This window comes from Somniosus microcephalus, chromosome 4 (genome assembly GCF_052327205.1).
Source record: "Somniosus microcephalus isolate GS21.2 chromosome 4, FLI_Smic_1.0, whole genome shotgun sequence".
Taxonomy (NCBI): Eukaryota; Metazoa; Chordata; class Chondrichthyes; order Squaliformes; family Somniosidae; genus Somniosus; species Somniosus microcephalus.
This window is the reverse complement of record NC_140990.1, coordinates 122,529,695-122,547,862: the sequence shown is the minus strand read 5'-3', so window position 1 is coordinate 122,547,862 and position 18,168 is coordinate 122,529,695. Positions and strand designations below refer to the sequence as shown.

Sequence of the window (18,168 nt, the reverse complement as noted above, 5' to 3'; positions counted from 1 at the left end):
AAAACTCATCACTGTAAGTACAGGATAGGAATTAAGAACAGATAATTCTAGTTTCTAAAGAACATTCATTCCTCTCGTTCCTCCAAAGCTGTAAATCCACATCCCACTCATTGTCCATCCTCCCTGTGTTAAAATCCAAACACATTGCATATCTCAAGACAGTTTGTCCTCCTCTCCCTGTTTTCTACACTCACTGGTTCCCCTCCCTCTCCTCCCCTGAAGGTGCTGACTCTGGCTGGGTTCAGTTCTACACTCACTGGTTCCCCTCCCTCTCCTCCACTGAAACATAGAAACATAGAAGATAGGAGCAGGAGTAGGCCATTCGGCCCTTCGAGCCTTCTCCGCTATTCAATAAGATCATGGCTGATCATCCAAATTCAGTACCCGGTCCCTGCCTTCTCCCCATATCCCTTGATCCCTTTAGCCTTAAGAAATATATCCAACTCCTTCTTGAATATACTTAATGAACTGGCCTCCACCGCCCTCTGTGGCAGAGAATTCCACAGGTTCACCACTCTCGGTGAAGAAATTCTTCATTTCAGTCCTAAATGGCTTACCCCTTATCCTTAGACTATGACCCCTGGTTCTGGACTCCCCGGCCATCAGAAACATCCTTCCTGCATCTAGTCTGTCCAGGCCTGACAGAATTTTATAGGTTTCGATGAGACCCCCTCTCAATCTTCTAAACTCCAGTGAGTATAAGCCCAATCGACACAATCTCTCCTCATACGTCATTCCTGCCATCCCAGGTATCAGCCTGGTGAACCTTCGCTGCACTCCTTCCATGGCAAGAACGTCCTTCCTCAGGTAAGGCGACCAAAACTGCACACAATACTCAAGGTGTGGTCTCACCAAGGCCCAGTACAACTGCAGCAAGACATCCTTGTTCTTGTACTCGAACCCTCTTGCTACGAAGGCCAACATACCATTTGCCTTCTTAACCGCCTGCTGCACCTGCATGCTTACCTTCAGCGACTGGTGTACAAGAACACCCAGGTCTCTTTGCACTTCCCCTTCTCCCAATCTATTATCATGAAGGTGCTGACTCTGGCTGGGTTCAGTTCTACACTCACTGGCTCCCCTCCATCTCCTCCCCTGAAGTTGCTGGCTCTGGCTGGGTTCAGTTCCACATTCACTGGTTCACCCTCTCCTCCTCTGAAGGTGCTGACTCTGGCTGGGTTGAGTTCTACACTCACTGGTTCCCCTCCCTCTCCTCCCCTGAAGGTGCTGACTCTGGCTGGGCTCAGTTCTACACTCGCTGGTCCCCCTCCCTCTCCTCCCCTGAAGGTGCTGACTCTGGCTGGGTTCAGTTCCACTCACTGGTTCCCCTCCCTCTCCTCCCCTGAAGGTGCTGACTCAGGCAGGGTTCAGTTCACTTACTGGGACCGTGAAGCCCCGCCCGCTATTGGTTCCTTTACAAAAATGGCCGCGCACGCGCTCTACACGTCGATGGAGTAATATTGTGACGCACAAACTCTCAGCTTTCCTTTACAAAGATGGCCGTCGTTAACCTGGGCCTTTTACCGGGAAAAAGCCTCGGACTGGAAACACGGAACCTGTAGGTTCTCATTCGGGGCTTCCGGCCTGCACGAGGTGTTTATGAAGCTCACCCGCCGGGTGTGTTATCTTCCTGCGGCCCGCTGATTTGTAATCGGCGGAAAAACTTTTCACCCGCCTTTGTCCGCTTGTCGCACTCGACTGGCTCTGATCACAGTGACCCTGCGCATGCTCCAATAACGGGCGGGAGCTGCGCCTGCGCACTGGGCTCCTGCAGTGTGAATAGGCACATTCTCCCCTCGGGGCATGCTGGGGAAGAGCCCCGCTATTGAAAGCCCCAATTAGTGAATGGGGAATGAGTTTCTGTGATCTGAGTGAGAGAAAATTCATCAATAATTCACACAGAAACCCAAGTGCACGGGCACTCTGCCATGGTTCAGTCCTGGATGTGATTAATAACAGAATCCAAACCCACTGCAGTCACAAGTGAACTGACTGGAGTCTCAGCAGGTGGGGTGAATTTCTTTCCACACTCCGCTGGTGAATGGTCTATCCCCGGTGTGACTGTTTCGATGAGTTTACACCTCAGACGGGCAACTGCATTCATTCCCACTGTCGCCACATTTACACTGTTGATTCAGGTGGGCGCACGAGTCTCACAGGCTAGACGATTTGTTAAAGGAAGATCCACACACATAAAATGTGTGCTGTTTCTCTGTGATTGGTGTATTTTCCCTTCTCTTTCCAAAGGCTGATGATATTCAGGTCCTGATGAATCCAGTGAATCTGTCAGATCTTGAAGCGATGCTTGGTTTGAGTTTCCATCTGCAGATCCTCCCCTTCAAATACCCTGCAAATGGAGTTTACAAGAGGATTGAAATTCAGAACAGACAAATCTAGTTTCTACAGACATTTTTTCCCTCCTGTCTCTCCTGAACTGTAAATTCTCTATTCTACAAACTCTCCCTCCATCCTTACTGTCTAAAAACAATATTCATAACACCATCTGTGATTTTGTTTCTCCCCGTCTCTCCAGAAGGAACTGAATCTGGCTGAGTGCAACAACAACTTGTATTTATATAGTGCCTTTAATATAGTAAAACATCCCATGGTGCTGCACAGGAGCATTATAAGAGAAAAAACTTGACACCAAGCCACATAAAGAGAAATTAGGGCAGATGACCAAAAGATTGGTCAAAGAGGTAAGTTTAAAGGTGCACCTTAAAGGAGAGGTAGCGAGGTGGAGAGGTTTAGGCAAGGAATTCCAGAGCTTAGGGCCGAGGCAACAGAAGGCACGGCCACCAATGGTTGAACGATTATACTCAGGGATGCTCAAGAGGGCAGAATTAGAGGAGCACAGATATCTCGGGGGGTTGTGGGGCTGAAGCAGATTACAGAGATAGGGAGGGGTGAGGTGATGGAGGGATTTGAAAACAAGGATGAGAAGTTTGAAATCGAGGCATTGCTTAACCAGGAGCCAATGTAGGTCAGCGAGCACAGGGTTGATGGATGAACAGGACTTGCTGCGAGTTAGGATATGGGCAGCCGAGTTTTGGATGACCTCCAGTTTAGGTAGGGTGGAATGTGGGAGGCCGGCCAGGAGTGTTTTGGAATAGTCAAGTCTAGAGGTAACAAAGGCACAGATGAGGGTTTCAGCAGCAGATGAGCTGAGGCAAAGGGCAGAAACGGGCGATGTTACGGAGGTGGAAATAGGCGGTCTTTGTTATGCTGCGGATATGTGGTTGGAAGCTCATTTCAGGGTCAAATGTAACACCAAGGTTGTGAACAGTGTGGTTCAGCCTCAGACAGATGTTAGGGAGAGGGATGGAGTCAGTGGCTAGGGAATGGTGTTTGTGGCAGGGACCGAAACAATGGCTTCAGTCTTTCCAATATTTAATTGGAGAAAATTTCTGGAGTATTGTGTCCAATGCTGGGCACCACACCTAGGAAGAATCTGAAGGCCTTAGAGAGGGTGCAGAAAAGATTTAGAAGAATTCTTCAAGGGATGAGGGACTTCAGTCCCGTGGATAGACTGGAGATGATCGGGTTGTTCTCCTTAGAGCAGAGAAGATTGAGAGGAGATTTGATAGAGGTGTTCAAAATCATGAGGGGTCTGGACAGAGTAGATAGAGAGAAACTGTTCGCATTGCTGGAAAGGTCGAGAACCAGAGGACACGGATTTAAGGTGATTGGCAAAAGAACCAAAGGTGATGTAAGAAAAAACTTTTACGCAGCAAGTGGCTATGATCTGGAATGCACTGCCTGAAAGGGTGGTGGAGGCAGATTCAATCACGGCTTTCAAAGGGAATTGGATAAGGACATGAAGGAAAACAATGGCAGGGCTCCGGGGAAAGGACGGGGGAGTGGGACTAGCTAAAGTGTTCTTGCAGAGAGCTGGCATGGGCTTGACGGGCCGAATGGCCACATTCTGTGCAGTAACCATTCTATGATTCGAAGTATCGATACAGTTAATCTTCATTTATTCCTATTTTAATAACTTTTGCTGAATGTGGCCCTCGCCAAAGGCCAGGATATCAGATTCGGCCCACCATGGAAAATGAGATTGTCACCCCTGAGGACAACCGGATTCCCCTCATCCACCAACCCAGCAACTTCATCACAAAACTCAAGCAAGTTGGCCTTGTTTTCTGGAAGCGATGTTGAATATCTCTAATGGCTCCTTCCCTTTCCCCATGATGGAAAACAGCATCTCTTAAGATCCCTTCAGGCACCTTCCCTGTGATCGATATCACACTGATGGGCCTCCAGTTCCCTGGCTCTGATTTGTCCCCAATTTGGAAAATGGGAACTACGTGAGCTACCTTCCAATCTCAGGGAGCAATCCCTGACTCTACTGAGCTGAAGGCATGGGCAAGGGGCTCACAGAGCACCCGTCCGATACTTTAAACACCCTTGGGTGGAAATCATCTGGACCTTTCAGGCCTCAAGATTAACCTGCACGGAGACATTGCTGTCAGTGAAGAGAGACAAGAAAGACCAAAGTGTAATTTGCCCCTCTCAGTTTGGCCCTGAAGGACGGTGTCCAGGCTGAAGTTCTGTTCCCACCGTACAATCCTCCCCTCAGATTGTCCTTTCTGAGCTCCAGCCAGGTGATACTAAACACTCAGGTGGGAATGACAAATATCCACAACAATTTCTTGAAAGCAAACTGATTTATTTGACATATATCCAGAATATTAAACTCTAGCCCAGTTACAGGGGTTATTAACATCAGCAGAAACAAACCCCAACTATCAGAATGAACATGATTCAGTCCGGGATGTAATTAACAGCAGCAAAAACATCAGAATCCAACCTCTGCAGTCACTTGTGAACTCGCTGGTGTTTCAGCAGGCTGGATGACTGAGTGAATCCCTTCCCACACACGGAGCAGGTGAACGGCCTCTCCCCAGTGTGAACTCGTTGGTGTGTCAGCAGGTGGGATGACTGTGTGAATCCCTTCCCACACTCAGAGCAGGTGAGCGGCCTCTCCCCAGTGTGAACTCGATGGTGTTTCAGCAGTTTGGATAAACAAGTGAATTCCTCCCCACACTTGGAGCAGGTGAACCGGCCCTCCCCAGTGTGAACTCGCTGGTGTGTCAGCAGGTTGGATGACTGAGTGAATCCCTTCCCACACTCAGAGCAGGTCAACAGCCTCTCCCCAGTGTGAACTCGTGGGTGTTTCAGCAAGGCAGGTGATGGAGTGAATCCCTTCCCACACTCAGAGCAAGTGAAAGGCCTCTCTCCAGTGTGAATTCGCTGGTGCGTCAGAAGGGTGGATGACTGAATGAATCCCATCCCACATTCAGAGCAGGTGAACAGCCTCACCCCAGTGTGAACACTCTGGTAATTCAGCAGGGCAGATAACTGAGTGAATCCCTTCCCACACAGAGAACAGGTGAACGGTCTCTCCCCAGTGTGAACTCGCTGGTGTGTCAGCAGGTGGGATGACCGAGTGAATCCATTCCCACACACAGAGCAGGTGAAAGGCCTCTCCCCAGTATGAACTCGCTGGTGTGTCAGCAGGGAGGATGAGCTCGTGAAACCCATTCCACACTCAGAGCAGGTGAACGTCCTCCCTCCAGTGTGAACACGACAATGCATTTCCAGCTCAAATCGGTAGTTGCACCACTTCCCACAGTCCCCACATTTACATGGTTTCTTCCCGGTTTGATTGCACCGGTGTCTCAACAGGCCAGAGGTTCGGCTGAAGCCTCATTCACACACACAACACGTGTACGGTTTCTCCCCACTCTGAACGGTGCTTTCTGCTTCCATTTTCAAAGGTGTTGATGAACTGAGCAACTCAGTCAGATATTGAAGTGATGTTTGGTTTGAGTTTCCCGTCTGCAAATGCTCCCCTTCGAACACCCTGTAAAATTAATTTCAAACAAGAAAAAGGGAGGGTGAGAGAGAACCCACAAAAACACAAAGGCAGGTTGTGAAATTGAGCTGAATGAATCTGGGAATTTGTGGAGCCGGCACTAGAAAAAATTGACCATGGAAGCTGCCGGATTGTCGTAAAACCCAACTGGTTCACTAATGTCCTTCAGGGAAGGGAACCCACCACCCGGTCTGGGCCTACACAAGGCTCTGGCCTCTATGGGAGGAGAGAGAGCGAGGTGGAAGGGGGAGGGGTGAAGGAGAGCGACTTTATAAATCTGTAACTCGACTAGAACTTTGACAGCACCTCCCAAACACATGACCTCCACCACCTAGAAGGACAAGGGCAGCAGGTGCATGGGAACACCATCACCTCCCAGTTCCCCTCCAAGTCACACACTATCCTGACTTGGGCATATATCGCCAGTCCTACATCGTCGCTGGGTGAAAATCCTGGAACTTCTCACCTAACAGCATTCTGAGAGTACCTTCACCACGCAGACTGCAGAGGTTCAAGAAGAAGGCCCAGCATCACCTTCTCAATGGGCAACTGGGGACTGGCAATATCTGCTGGCCTTGCTAGTGACACCCACATCGAATGAATTAAAAAAATCTGTATATATAAAATGGATTGAAAGCCTCTACAGAAATACTTGTTCTCAAAACGATAATCTTTTACACTGTATGGACAGTGCCTGTTTAGCAACTTAATCTCCCCTAGAATTCACCTCCCTTCACAGTCTCACATTGGAAATTGTTGGGTCCCACTGGGCTCAGAAGTACTGGGGGTTAAACCCAACAGCTTCTCCCCCCTCTCCACTCCAGCTCAAACTGATGCAACAAGAAAGCCCTACACAGGAGGCCAGGGACCGAGTTCCACATCCACCACCCACCCTGATGCTAACCGGCTCTGAGTTGCTCCCTCTGCTGCGTCAAGGCCACTTGTTGTTTGTCCTGTCAGGTCACTCAGTCTCCGCCACCGCCCAACAATGAGCCTCTCTCATGCATGCTCAGCTCCTGCTGCTCGGGTGAATGACGGGAGCTCCCGAACAATAGGAAGAGCGGGGCAGGGCTGGAGGACCGAACGGGTGACTGGTCTTCCAACCAATCAGAATTTGTGAGGGGTGGGACTTGCGGCACCCAGTGGGCGGGGCTGAGCCCGGATCTCCCTCATGCTATGGCAAAATACTGCAGATGCTGGAAATCCAAAATAACAACAGAATATGCTGGAAAAACTCAGCAGGCCAGGCAACATCCGTGGAGAGAAAATAGAGTCAACATTTCAGGTGAAAACCCTTTGTCAAGACTAAAGAAGCACAGGAAATGAAAGATTAAGAGGCCAGGCTGGGAGAGAACAAAAGAGAAGAGACATTAAGAGGTATTCAAAACGAGGCGAGATGGTGATAGGACTAGTGGAGACAAAACACGGCTCTAGGTTAGGTGTGAAATGTGCTGGCAGAATGGGAGACAGCTGCCATGTGGGAGAGAGAAAAAAAAAAGAAAGTGGGGGGTGGGGGGAAAGGCCAAAACAAAGGTGTGGATAAAAAATATAAGTAAAAATGTAATAGGGGCCGAGGTTATGATCTGAAATTGTTGAACTCGATATTGAGTCCGGAAGGCTGTAAAGTGCCTAATCGGAAGATGAGGAGCTGTTCCTCGAGTTTACGGTGAGCTTCCATGGAGCAATGCAAGAGGCCGAGGATGGTGAGGTCCGAGTGGGAATGGGGCGGTGAATTAAAATGACAGGCGACCGGAAGCTCGGGGTCAGCCTTACGGACTGAACGGAGGTTTTCTGCAAAGCGCTCACCCAATCTGCGTTTGGTCTCCCCAATGTAAAGGAGACCACATCATGAGCAGCGAACACAGTATACTAGATTGCAAGAAGTACAAGTAAATCGCTGTTTCACCTGGAAGGGGTGTTTGGAGACCCGGACAGTGGGAAGGGGGCAGGTATAATGGCAGGTGTTACATCTCCTGCGCTTGCACGGGAAGGTGCCAGGCAAAGGGGAAGGGGTGCTGGGGGTGATAGAGGAGTGGACTAGGGTGTCTCGGAGGGAGCGGTCCCTACAGAATGCTGAAAGGGGAGGGGAGGGGAAGATTCGTTTGGTCGTGGGATCACTTTGGAGGTGGCGGAAATGGCAGAGGATGACCCGTTGAATGTGGAGGCTGGTGGGGTGAAAGGCGAGGACAAGGGGAACCCTATCGTGGTTCCAGGAGGGGCAGGGGTGAGGGCAGAAGTGCGGGAGATAGAACGGACACGGTTGAGGGCCGTGTCAACCACGGTAGAGGGGAATCCTCGGTTGAGGAAAAAGGAAGACATGTCAGAAGCACTGGTGTGGAAGGTGGCATCATCGGAGCAGATGCGGCGGAGATGGAGAAACAGGGAGAATGGAATAGAGTCCTTACAGGAGGCAGGGTGGAGGAAGTGTAGTCCAGGTAGCTGTGGGAGTCAGTGAGCTTGTAGTGAATGTGTCAATAACCTATCCCCAGAGATGGAGACGGAGCAGTCGAGGAAGGGAAGGGAAGAGTCAGAGATGGACCATGTGAAGGTGAGGGAAGGGTGGAAATTGGAGGCAAAGTGAATGAAATTGTCTAGTTCAGGGCAAGAGCAGGAAACAGCACCGATACAGTCATCAGTGTATCGGAAAAAGAGGTGAGGGAGGGAACCCGAGTAGGACTGGAACAAAGAGTGTTCCACATATCCAACGAAAAGGCAGGCATAGCTAGGACCCATGCGGGTACCCATAGCAACACCTTTGATTTGGAGGAAATGAATGGAGTCAAAGGAGAAGTTGTTCAATGTGAGAACAAGTTCAGCCAGGCGGAGGAGGGTAGTGGTGGATGGGGACTGGTCGGGCCTCTGTTCAAGGAAGAAGCAGAGCGGCCTCAGCCCATCCTGGTGGGGGTTGGAGGTGCAGAGGGATTGTACGTCCATGGTGAAAAGGAAGCGGTTGGGGCCAGGAAACTGGAAACTGTTAAAATGGCGGAGGGCGTCTGAAGAGTCACGGATGTAGGTGAGAAGAGACTGGACAAGGGGAGAAAAGATAGAGTCGAGATAGGAAGAGATAAGTTCTATGGGGCAAGAACAGGCTGAAACGATGGATCTACCAGGGCAGTCATGTTTGTGGATCTTGGGAAGGAGGTAGAAGCGGGCTGTGCGGGGTTGGGGAACTATGAGGTTGGTGGCCGCGGGGGGAAGATCTCCAGAGGAGATGAGGTCAGTGACAGTCTTGGAAACGGTGGTTTGATGTTCGGTAGTGGGGTCATGGTCCAGGTGGTGGTAGGAGGCGGTGTTGGAGAGTTGGCGTTCAGCTTCCGCTAGGTAGAGGTCAGTTTGCCAACCAACAACAGCGCCACCCTTGTCAGCAGGTTTAATGACAATGTCAGGGTTGGATCTAAGAGAATGGAGTGCTGCAAGTTCAGAGGGAGGTAGGCTGGAGTGAGTGAGGGGAGCAGAGAAATGGAGACAGCCGATGTCACGGCGGCAGTTAGCGATGAAAAGATCTAGAGAGGGTAAGAGGCCAGGGGGAGGGGTCCAGGTAGAACGGGAATTCTGAAAGCGGGAGAAAGGGTCAGCCATGCGAGGGGAAGACTCCTGGCCAGAGAAGTGGGCACGGAGATGAAGGTGGCTGAAAAAGAGTTCAACATCGTGCCGAGCTCGAAATTCATTGAGGTGAGGGCATAAGGGGATGAAGCTCAGGCCTTTGCTAAGGGCTGATCGTTCGGGGTCAGAGAGGGGAAGGTCAGAGGGGATAGTGAAAACGCGGCAGGGGGTGAGATTGGGAGAAGGGGGGTCAGAGGAAAGTGAAGGGGAAGAAGGTTCCGGAGGGGCATTGGTGTTTAAGAGTTGATGAAGCTTGCGATCCTTGACATCGGAAAGGAAGAAAAAAAGTTTTTAGTTGAAGCGTCGGATGAGTCAAAGGATGAAATGGAACTGTGGACCCGGACAGCTTTGAGATAGAGTGCGTCAGTGCTGCTGAAGAGAGAGGTCAAGAGTGTTCATGTGGCACCGCATGACGTTGAGCGTGGATCTCAAGATGCGGAGAGAGCAGTAGTTCGAGGAACGATGAATATCTTGGAGATATTTGTAATCCCGGGTGGATCCAAAACACGAAGGGTTGAAGTTTAGTTGGAATCCACGTGGAATAAGTCGGAACCAGAGACAGTTGCTGAGGAAAATGATGTGGCTGTGAAACCGAGTCTTGGCAGATACCTGATCAAACACGAGAAGGGAAACTGAAAGTAATGAAGATGAACAAGGTTGAAGAGCCCAACGGAGATCCCATTGAAGAGAAGAGCAGAACTTCTTCAAGGTAGGCATTCCTAGAAGAGGTGTGGCAGTGAACCAAACACTAGTACGATAGCAAAATACTGCAGATGCTGGAAATCCGAAATAACAACAGAAAATGCTGGAAAAACTCAGCAGGCCAGGCAACATCCGTGGAGAGAAAATAGAGTCAACGTTTCGGGTTGAAACCCTTTGTCAAGACTAAAGAAGCACAGGAAATGAAATAGATTAAGTGGCCAGGCTGGGAGAGAACAAAAGAGAAGAGACATTAAGAGGTATTCAAAACGAGACGAGATTGTGATAGGACTAGTGGAGGCAAAAGACAGCTGTAGATTAGGTGTGAAATGCGCTGGCAGAATGGGAGACAGCTGCCATGTGGGAGAGAGAAAAAAAAGGAAAGGGGATGGGGGAAAGGCCAAAACAAAGGTGTGGATAAAAAATATAAGTAAAAATGTAATAGGGGCCGAGGTTATGATCTGAAATTGTTGAACTCGATATTGAGTCCGGAAGGCTGTAAAGTGCCTAATCGGAAGATGAGGTGCTGTTCCTCGAGTTTACGGTGAGCTTCCGTGGAACAATGCAAGAGGCTGAGGGTGGTGATGTCCAAGTGGGAATGGGGCGGTGAATTAAAATGACAGGCGACCAGAAGCTTGGAGTCACCCTTACGGACTGAACGGAGGTGTTCCGCAAAGCGGTCACCCAATCTGCGTTTGGGCTCCCCAATGTAAAGGAGACCACATTGTGAGCGAATACAGTATACTAGATTGCAAGAAGCACAAGTAAATCGCTGTTTCACCTGGAAGGGGTGTTTGGGGTCCCGGACAGTGGGAAGGGGGGAGGTATAAGGGCAGGTGTTACATCTCCTGCGCTTGCAGGGGAAGGTGCCAGGTGAAGGGGAAGGGGTGCTGGGGGTGATAGAGTAGTGGACTAGGGTGTCTCGGAGGGAGCGGTCCCTGCAGAATGCTGAAAGGGGAGGGGAGGGGAAGATGCGTTTGGTGGTGGGATCACTTTGGAGGTGGCGGAAATGGCAGAGGATGATCTGTTGAATGTGGAGGCTGGTGGGGTGAAAGGCGAGGACAAGGGGAACCCTATCGTGGTTCCGGGAGGGGCAGGGGTGAGGGCAGAAGTGCGGGAGATAGAACGGACATGGTTGAGGGCCGTGTCAACCACGGTAGAGGGGAATCCTCGGTTGAGGAAAAAGGAAGACATGTCAGAAGCACTGGTGTGGAAGGTGGCATCGTCGGAGCAGATGCGGCGGAGACGGAGAAACTGGCAGAATGGAATAGAGTCCTTACAGGAGCCAGGGTGGAGGAAGTGTAGTCCAGGTAGCTGTGGGAGTCAGTGGGCTTGTAGTGAATGTTGGTCAATAACCTATCCCCAGAGATGGAGACGGAGAGGTCGAGGAAGGGAAGGGAAGAGTCGGAGATGGACCATGTGAAGGTGAGGGAAGGGTGGAAATTGGAGGCAAAGTGAATGAAATTGTCTAGTTCAGGGCGAGAGCAGGAAACGGCACCAATACAGTCATCAATGTACCGGAAAAAGAGGTGAGGGAGGGACCCGTGTAGGACTGGAACAAAGAGTGTTCCACACATCCAACGAAAAGGCAGGCATAGCTAGGACCCATGCGGGTGCCCATAGCAACACCTTTGATTTGGAGGAAATGAGTGGAATCAAAGGAGAAGTGAGTGGAGTCAAAGGAGAAGTTGTTCAATGTGAGAACAAGTTCAGCCAGTTGGAGGAGGGTGGTCGTGGATGGGGACTGGTTGGGCCTCTGTTCAAGGAAGAAGCGGAGTGCCCTCAGGCAATCCTGGTGGGGGATGGAGGTGTAGAGGGATTGTACGTCCATGGTGAAAAGGAAGCGGTTGGGGCCAGGAAACTGGAAACTGTTAAAGTGGCGGAGGGCATCCGAAGAGTCGCGGATGTAGGTGGGAAGAGACTGGACAAGGGGAGAAAAGATAGAGTCAAGATAGGAAGAGATAAGTTCCATGGGGCAAGAGCAGGCTGAAACGATGGGTCTACCAGGGCAGTCCTGTTTGTGGATCTTGGGAAGGAGGTAGAAGCGGGCTGTGCGGGGTTGGGGGACTATGAGGTTGGTGGCCATGGCGGGGGGAAGATCTCCAGAGGAGATGAGGTCAGTGACAGTCTTGGAAACGGTGCTTGATGTTCGGTCGTGGGGTCATGGTCCAGGTGGAGGTAGGAGGAGATGTCAGAGTTGGCTTTCAGCTTCCGCTAGGTAGAGGTGAGTTCGCCAAACAACAACAGCGCCACCCTTGTCAGCAGGTTTAATGACAATGTCAGGGTTGGATCTAAGAGAATGGAGTGCTACAAGTTCAGAGGGAGGTAGGTTGGAGTGAGTGAAGGGAGCAGAGAAATGGAGACGGCCGATATCATGGCGGCAGTTAGCAATGAAAAGATCTAGACAGGGTAAGAGGCCAGGGGGAGGGGTCCAGGTAGAGCGGGAATTCTGAAAGCAGGAGAAAGGGTCAGCCATGCGAGGGGAAGACTCCTGGCCTATCGTGGTTCCGGGAGGGAGGGGCAGGGTTGAGGGCAGAAGTGCGGGAGATAGAAGTCCGGTCGCCTGTCATTTTAATTCACCGCCCCATTCCCACTCAGACCTCACTGTGCTCGGCCTCTTGCATTGTTCCACGGAAGCTCACCATAAACTCGAGGAACAGCACCTCATCTTCCGATTAGGCACTTTACAGCCTTCCGGACTCAATATCGGGTTCAACAATTTCAGATCATAACCTCGGCCCCTATTACATTTTTACTTATATTTTTGTCCACACCTTTGTTTTGGCCTTTCCCCCCCACCTTTCTTTTTTGCTCTCCCACATGGCAGCTGTCTCCCATTCTGCCAGCGCATTTCACACCTAATCTAGAGCCGTCTTTTGTCTCCACTAGTCCGATCACCATCTCGTCTCGTTTTGAATACCTCTTAATGTCTCTTCACTTCTCTTTTGTTCTCTCCCAGCCTGGCCTCTTAATCTATTTCATTTCCTGTGCTTCTTTACTTTTGACAAAGGGTTTTCACCTGAAATGTTGACTCTATTTTCTCTCCACGGATGTTGCCTGGCCTGCTGAGTTTTTCCAGCATTTTCTGTTGTTATTCCGGATCTCCCTCATTGGCTGAAACTCTGACTCATTGTTAACATACAAACATACAAACATAGAAGATTGGAGCAGGAGTAGGCCATTCGGCCCCTCGAGCCTGCTCCGCCATTTAATGAGATCATGGCTGATCATCCAAATTCAGTACCCTGTCCCTGCCTTCCCCCCATATCCCTTGATCCCTTTAGCCTTAAGAAATATATCCAACTCCTTCTTGAATATATTTAATGAATTGGCCTCAACTGCCTTCTGTGGTAGAGAATTCCACAGGTTCACCACTCTCTGGGTGAAGAAAATCCTCCTCATCTCGTTCCTAAATGGCTTACCCCTTTTCTTTAGACTGTGACAACTGGTTCTGGACTCCCCCGCCATTGGGAACTTCCTTCCTGCATCTAGTCTGCCTAGTCCTGTTAGAATTTTATAAATATCAATGAGATCCCCTCTCATTCTTCTAAACTCCAGCGACTATAAGCCCAATCGACCCAATCGCTCCTCATACGTCATTCCTGCCATCCCAGGTATCAGTCTGGTGAATCTTCGCTGCACTCCTTCCATGGCAAGAACATCCTTCCTCAGATAAGGCGACCAAAACTGCACATAATACTCAAGGTGTGGTCGCACCAAGGCCCTGTACAACTGCAGCAAGACATCCTTGCTCCTGTACTCGAATCCTCTCGCTATGAAGGCCAACATACCATTTGCCTTCTTAACCGCCTGCTGCACCTGCATGCTTACCTTCAGCGACTGCTGCACAAGGACACCCAGGTCTCATTGCACTTCCCCTTCTCCCAATCTATTGCCGTTCAGATAATAATCTGCCTTCCTGTTTTTGCCACCAAAGTGGATAACCTCACATTTATCCACATTATACTGCATCTGCCATGCATCTGCCCAATCGCCCAACCTGTCCAAATCATACTGGAGTTTCTCTGCATCCTCCTCACAGCACACACACCCACCCAGTTTTGTGTCAGCTGCAAACTTGGAGATGTTACATCTAGTCCCCTCGTCAAGATCATTAATATATATTGTGAATAGCTGGGGTCCTAGGACCAATCCCTGCGGTACCCCACTAGTCACTGCCTGCCACTCAGAAAAAGACCCGTTTATTCCAACTCTTTGCTTCCTACCTGCCAACCAGTTCTCTATCCAAGCCAGTATATTACCCTCAACCCCATGTCCTTTAACTTTACATGCTAATCTCTTATGCAGGACCTTAATGAAAGCCTTCTGAAAGTCCAAATACACCACATCCACTGGTTCTCCCTTATCTATTCTACCAGTTACATCCTCAAAGAATTCCAGTAGATTAGTCAAGCACGATTTAACTTTTGTAAATCCATGTTGACTTTGTCCGATCCTATCACTGTTTTCCAAGTGCTCTACTATTACATCTTTTATCATGGACTCTAGCATTTTCCCCAGTACCAATGTCAGGCTTACCGGTCTATAATTCCGTTTTCTCTCTACCACCTTTTTTGAATAGTGGAGTTACATTAGCTACCCTCCAATCCATGGGAACTGTTCCAGAGTCTATAGAATTTTGGAAGATGACCAGCAATGCATCTACTATTTCTAGGGCCACTTCCTTAAGTACCCTAGGGTGTAGATTATCAGGCCCTGGGGATTTATCGGCCTTCAATCCCGTCAAATTTCCCTAACACGATTTCCCTACAAATACTGATTTCATTCAGTTCCTCCCTCTCATTAGACCCTATGTTCCCCGGCATCTCTGGGAGGTTATTTGTGTCCTCCTTTGTGAAGACAGAACCAAAATATGTATTTAATTGGTCTGCCATTTCTTTGTTCCCGATTGTAAATTCCCCTGATTCTGACTGCAAGGGACCTATGCTTGACTTCACCAATCTTTTTCTCTTCACATATCTATAGAAGCTTTTACAGTCAGTTTTTATGTTCCCTGAAAGCTTACTCTCATACTATATTTTCCCCCTCTTAATTAATCCCTTTGTCCTACTTTGCTGAATCCTAATCTGCTCCCAATCCTCAGGTTTGCTGCTTTTTCTGGCCAATTTATATGTCCTATCCTTGGATCTTATGCTATCCCTAATTTCCCTTGTTAGCCACGGTTGAGTCACCTTTTTTGTTTCATTTTTATGCCAAACAGGATGAACAAATTCTGTAGTTCATCCATGTGATCTTTAAATGTTTGCCATTGCCTACCCACCGTCAACCCTTTAAGTAACGTTCCCCAATCCATCCTAGTCAACTCGGCCTCATACCATCATACTTTCCTCTATTTAAATTCAGGACCCGAGTCTCTGAGTCAATTACTTCACTCTCCATCTTAATGAAGAATTCTATCATATTATGATCGCTCCGCCCCAAGGGGCCTCGCACAACAAGATTGCTAATTAATCATTTCTCATTACATAATACCCAGTCTAAGATGTATTGATTTCCTTGTGGGTTCAATGATGAGACATTTATATAAAAGAGAATAACTTTTAATCTAAGGTTTGTTCAAGAATTCATACAGCTTTTCAGAACACACCATGCTTGAGCTGCAGCTAAAGTGAAACTAAAAAGCTCAGCCTGCTTGTCTGTGTCACATGACCTCTGCTGCTCAGGCACAAGCAATCAAACACAGACAAACATGCTGTAAGGCATAAGTAATCAAACACAGACAAATATCATCACTATTTGCTGATATCATTACATCTCCCTTTCTTAAAACAAAAGTATTTTACTTTTAACTAACAACATGTTTTCTTTGTATTAATCTGCATTTTAACTGTAACATTTAATGAACTTACATTATCATTATCATGATCATAGTTTTTTACCCTTGCTTTGTGTGTTCACATGAAATATGTCAATACACTAGAACTTGAAGAAAGAATAAGATAACATTACTTCCTTCTATAACAATAGTCCTTAAATTTGCTCAATGAGTCTCTCAGGAGGCTTCACGTGTCTTGAGGATTTTCTGATTGATTGTCCTTGAATCTGAGTTGTTGACTCAGATGATTGGTTCTCAGCTGTGTGATCAGGTTGTTCAACAGTATCAGTCTCTTGACCTGCTGTGGTTGGTTCCATGAGAAGATCTCGACGATTTCTTCTCAGAACAGCACCCTCATCTGTCTGAATGGTGTATGATCTTGGTTGAACTTCACTCAGGACAGTTCCCTTCTCCGTCCATGTGTTTGTTTTGTCTTTGAACCTTACTTGGTCACCAGTGTGGAGTTCAGGTAGGTTTTGTGTTCCTCTGTCATAATAGTACTTTTGCTTTTCTTTCTGTTGTTCTTTGAACTTCCTCACTTTCTCCCCCTCTTTTGTTTTCAGGAGGTTCTCCGGGATGGGTAGGTTTGACCTTAGCCGACGTCCCATCAGGAGTTGGGCTGGTGACATACCACACTCGAGCGGCGTTGTGCGGTATACAAGCATGCTTTGGTAGAAGTCAGTTCCACTGTCTTTTGCCTTGAACATCAGTCTTTTCACTGTCTGGACCGATTTTTCCACTAATCCATTGGACTGTGGATAGTGAGGACTTGACGTTGTGTGGACAAAGTCCCACTCTTTGGCAAAGTGTCGGAAATTTGCATTGTTAAACTGGGGTCCATTGTCTGTGAAGACCTCACTTGCCACGCCATGTCTGGAGAATATGGCTTTCATACTTCTTATCACAGCTTCTGCGGTGGTGGTGTACAGTCTACAAACCTCTGGATACAGGGAGTAATAGTCTGTGACGACAAGATAGTCCTTCCCTTGACATACGAATAGGTCAGCGCCTACCTTCTGGTAAGGTCTGTCTGGTGCTGGGTGTGGCTTTAGTGCTTCTACCGGATTGTTTGCTCGATATTTCAGGCATATTGTGCAGTTTGACACCTCATTTGTCACATCTTGGTTCATTCGTGGCCAGTACATCACCTCTCGTGCTCTTTTCTTACATTTTTCGATTCCCAGATGTCCTCCATGGATCTTTTTTAGCATCTCTTTTCTCAGGCTCTTTGGGATAACTATTTTACTTCCTTTGTAGATGATGTCTTCGACCACTGATAGTTCCGTCCTGCAGTTCCAGTACTCTGCTATGTCAGGTGAGCAGTCTTGCTTCATGTTGGGCCATCCATCCAAGGTGCTTTTCTTCAGTCGTCTCATTGTTTCATCTTTGTTTGTCTCAGTCTTTATGAGCTCCATTTTTGCATCTGCTATGGGCAGTGCACTTGTGATCATGTCCACGTAGGCGTTCACTTTTTCATCCATTGTGGTGTTTGCGGGCTCACTTGGGTCAACAGCTCTGGACAACGTGTCTGCTGTATACATCAGCTTACCCGGTGTGTACGCAACATTCAGTGTATAGCATTGCAGCCTGATCATCATTCTTTGTATTCTAAGCGGACAGCTATTTAGTGGCTTTTGGAACAATGCAATCAAGGGCTTATGGTCAGTCTCTACATTGATTGCTTGTCCTGCCACAAACTGGTGAAATCTTTCACAGGCGTATGTGATGCTGAGCAGCTCCTTTTCTATTTGAGCATATCGCGTCTCCGCATCTGTCATTGAACGTGATGCATATGCAATAGGTTGCCAGTAGTCATATTGTTGCAGAAGAACGGCACCGAGCCCACTCTGTGATGCATCTGATGATATCTTGATGGGTCTCGCTGGGTCATAAAACCTCAGAACTGGTTCCTCTGTGAGCAGTTTCTTTAGATCGCTCCATGACTTCTCATGCTCATGATTCCATTCCCATTCTATGTTCTTTTCAGTTAGTCTTCTCAGTGGTGCTATTTTTTCTGAGAGGTTGGGTATGAATTTACCCATGTAGTTGATCATTCCATTAAACCTCTGCACGTCCTTTTTGCATTGTGGTCTTGGCATATTCTCAATGGCGGACACCTTTCTGGGATCTGGTCTGATGCCCTCACTGC

The 18,168-nt window shown here is 48.4% G+C and overlaps 1 pseudogene; it reads right to left on the bottom strand.

Moving 5' to 3' along the window:
- LOC147119723 (uncharacterized) overlaps positions 1–18,168 on the bottom strand; it is a 69,556-nt pseudogene that overhangs the window by 11,444 nt on the left and 39,944 nt on the right.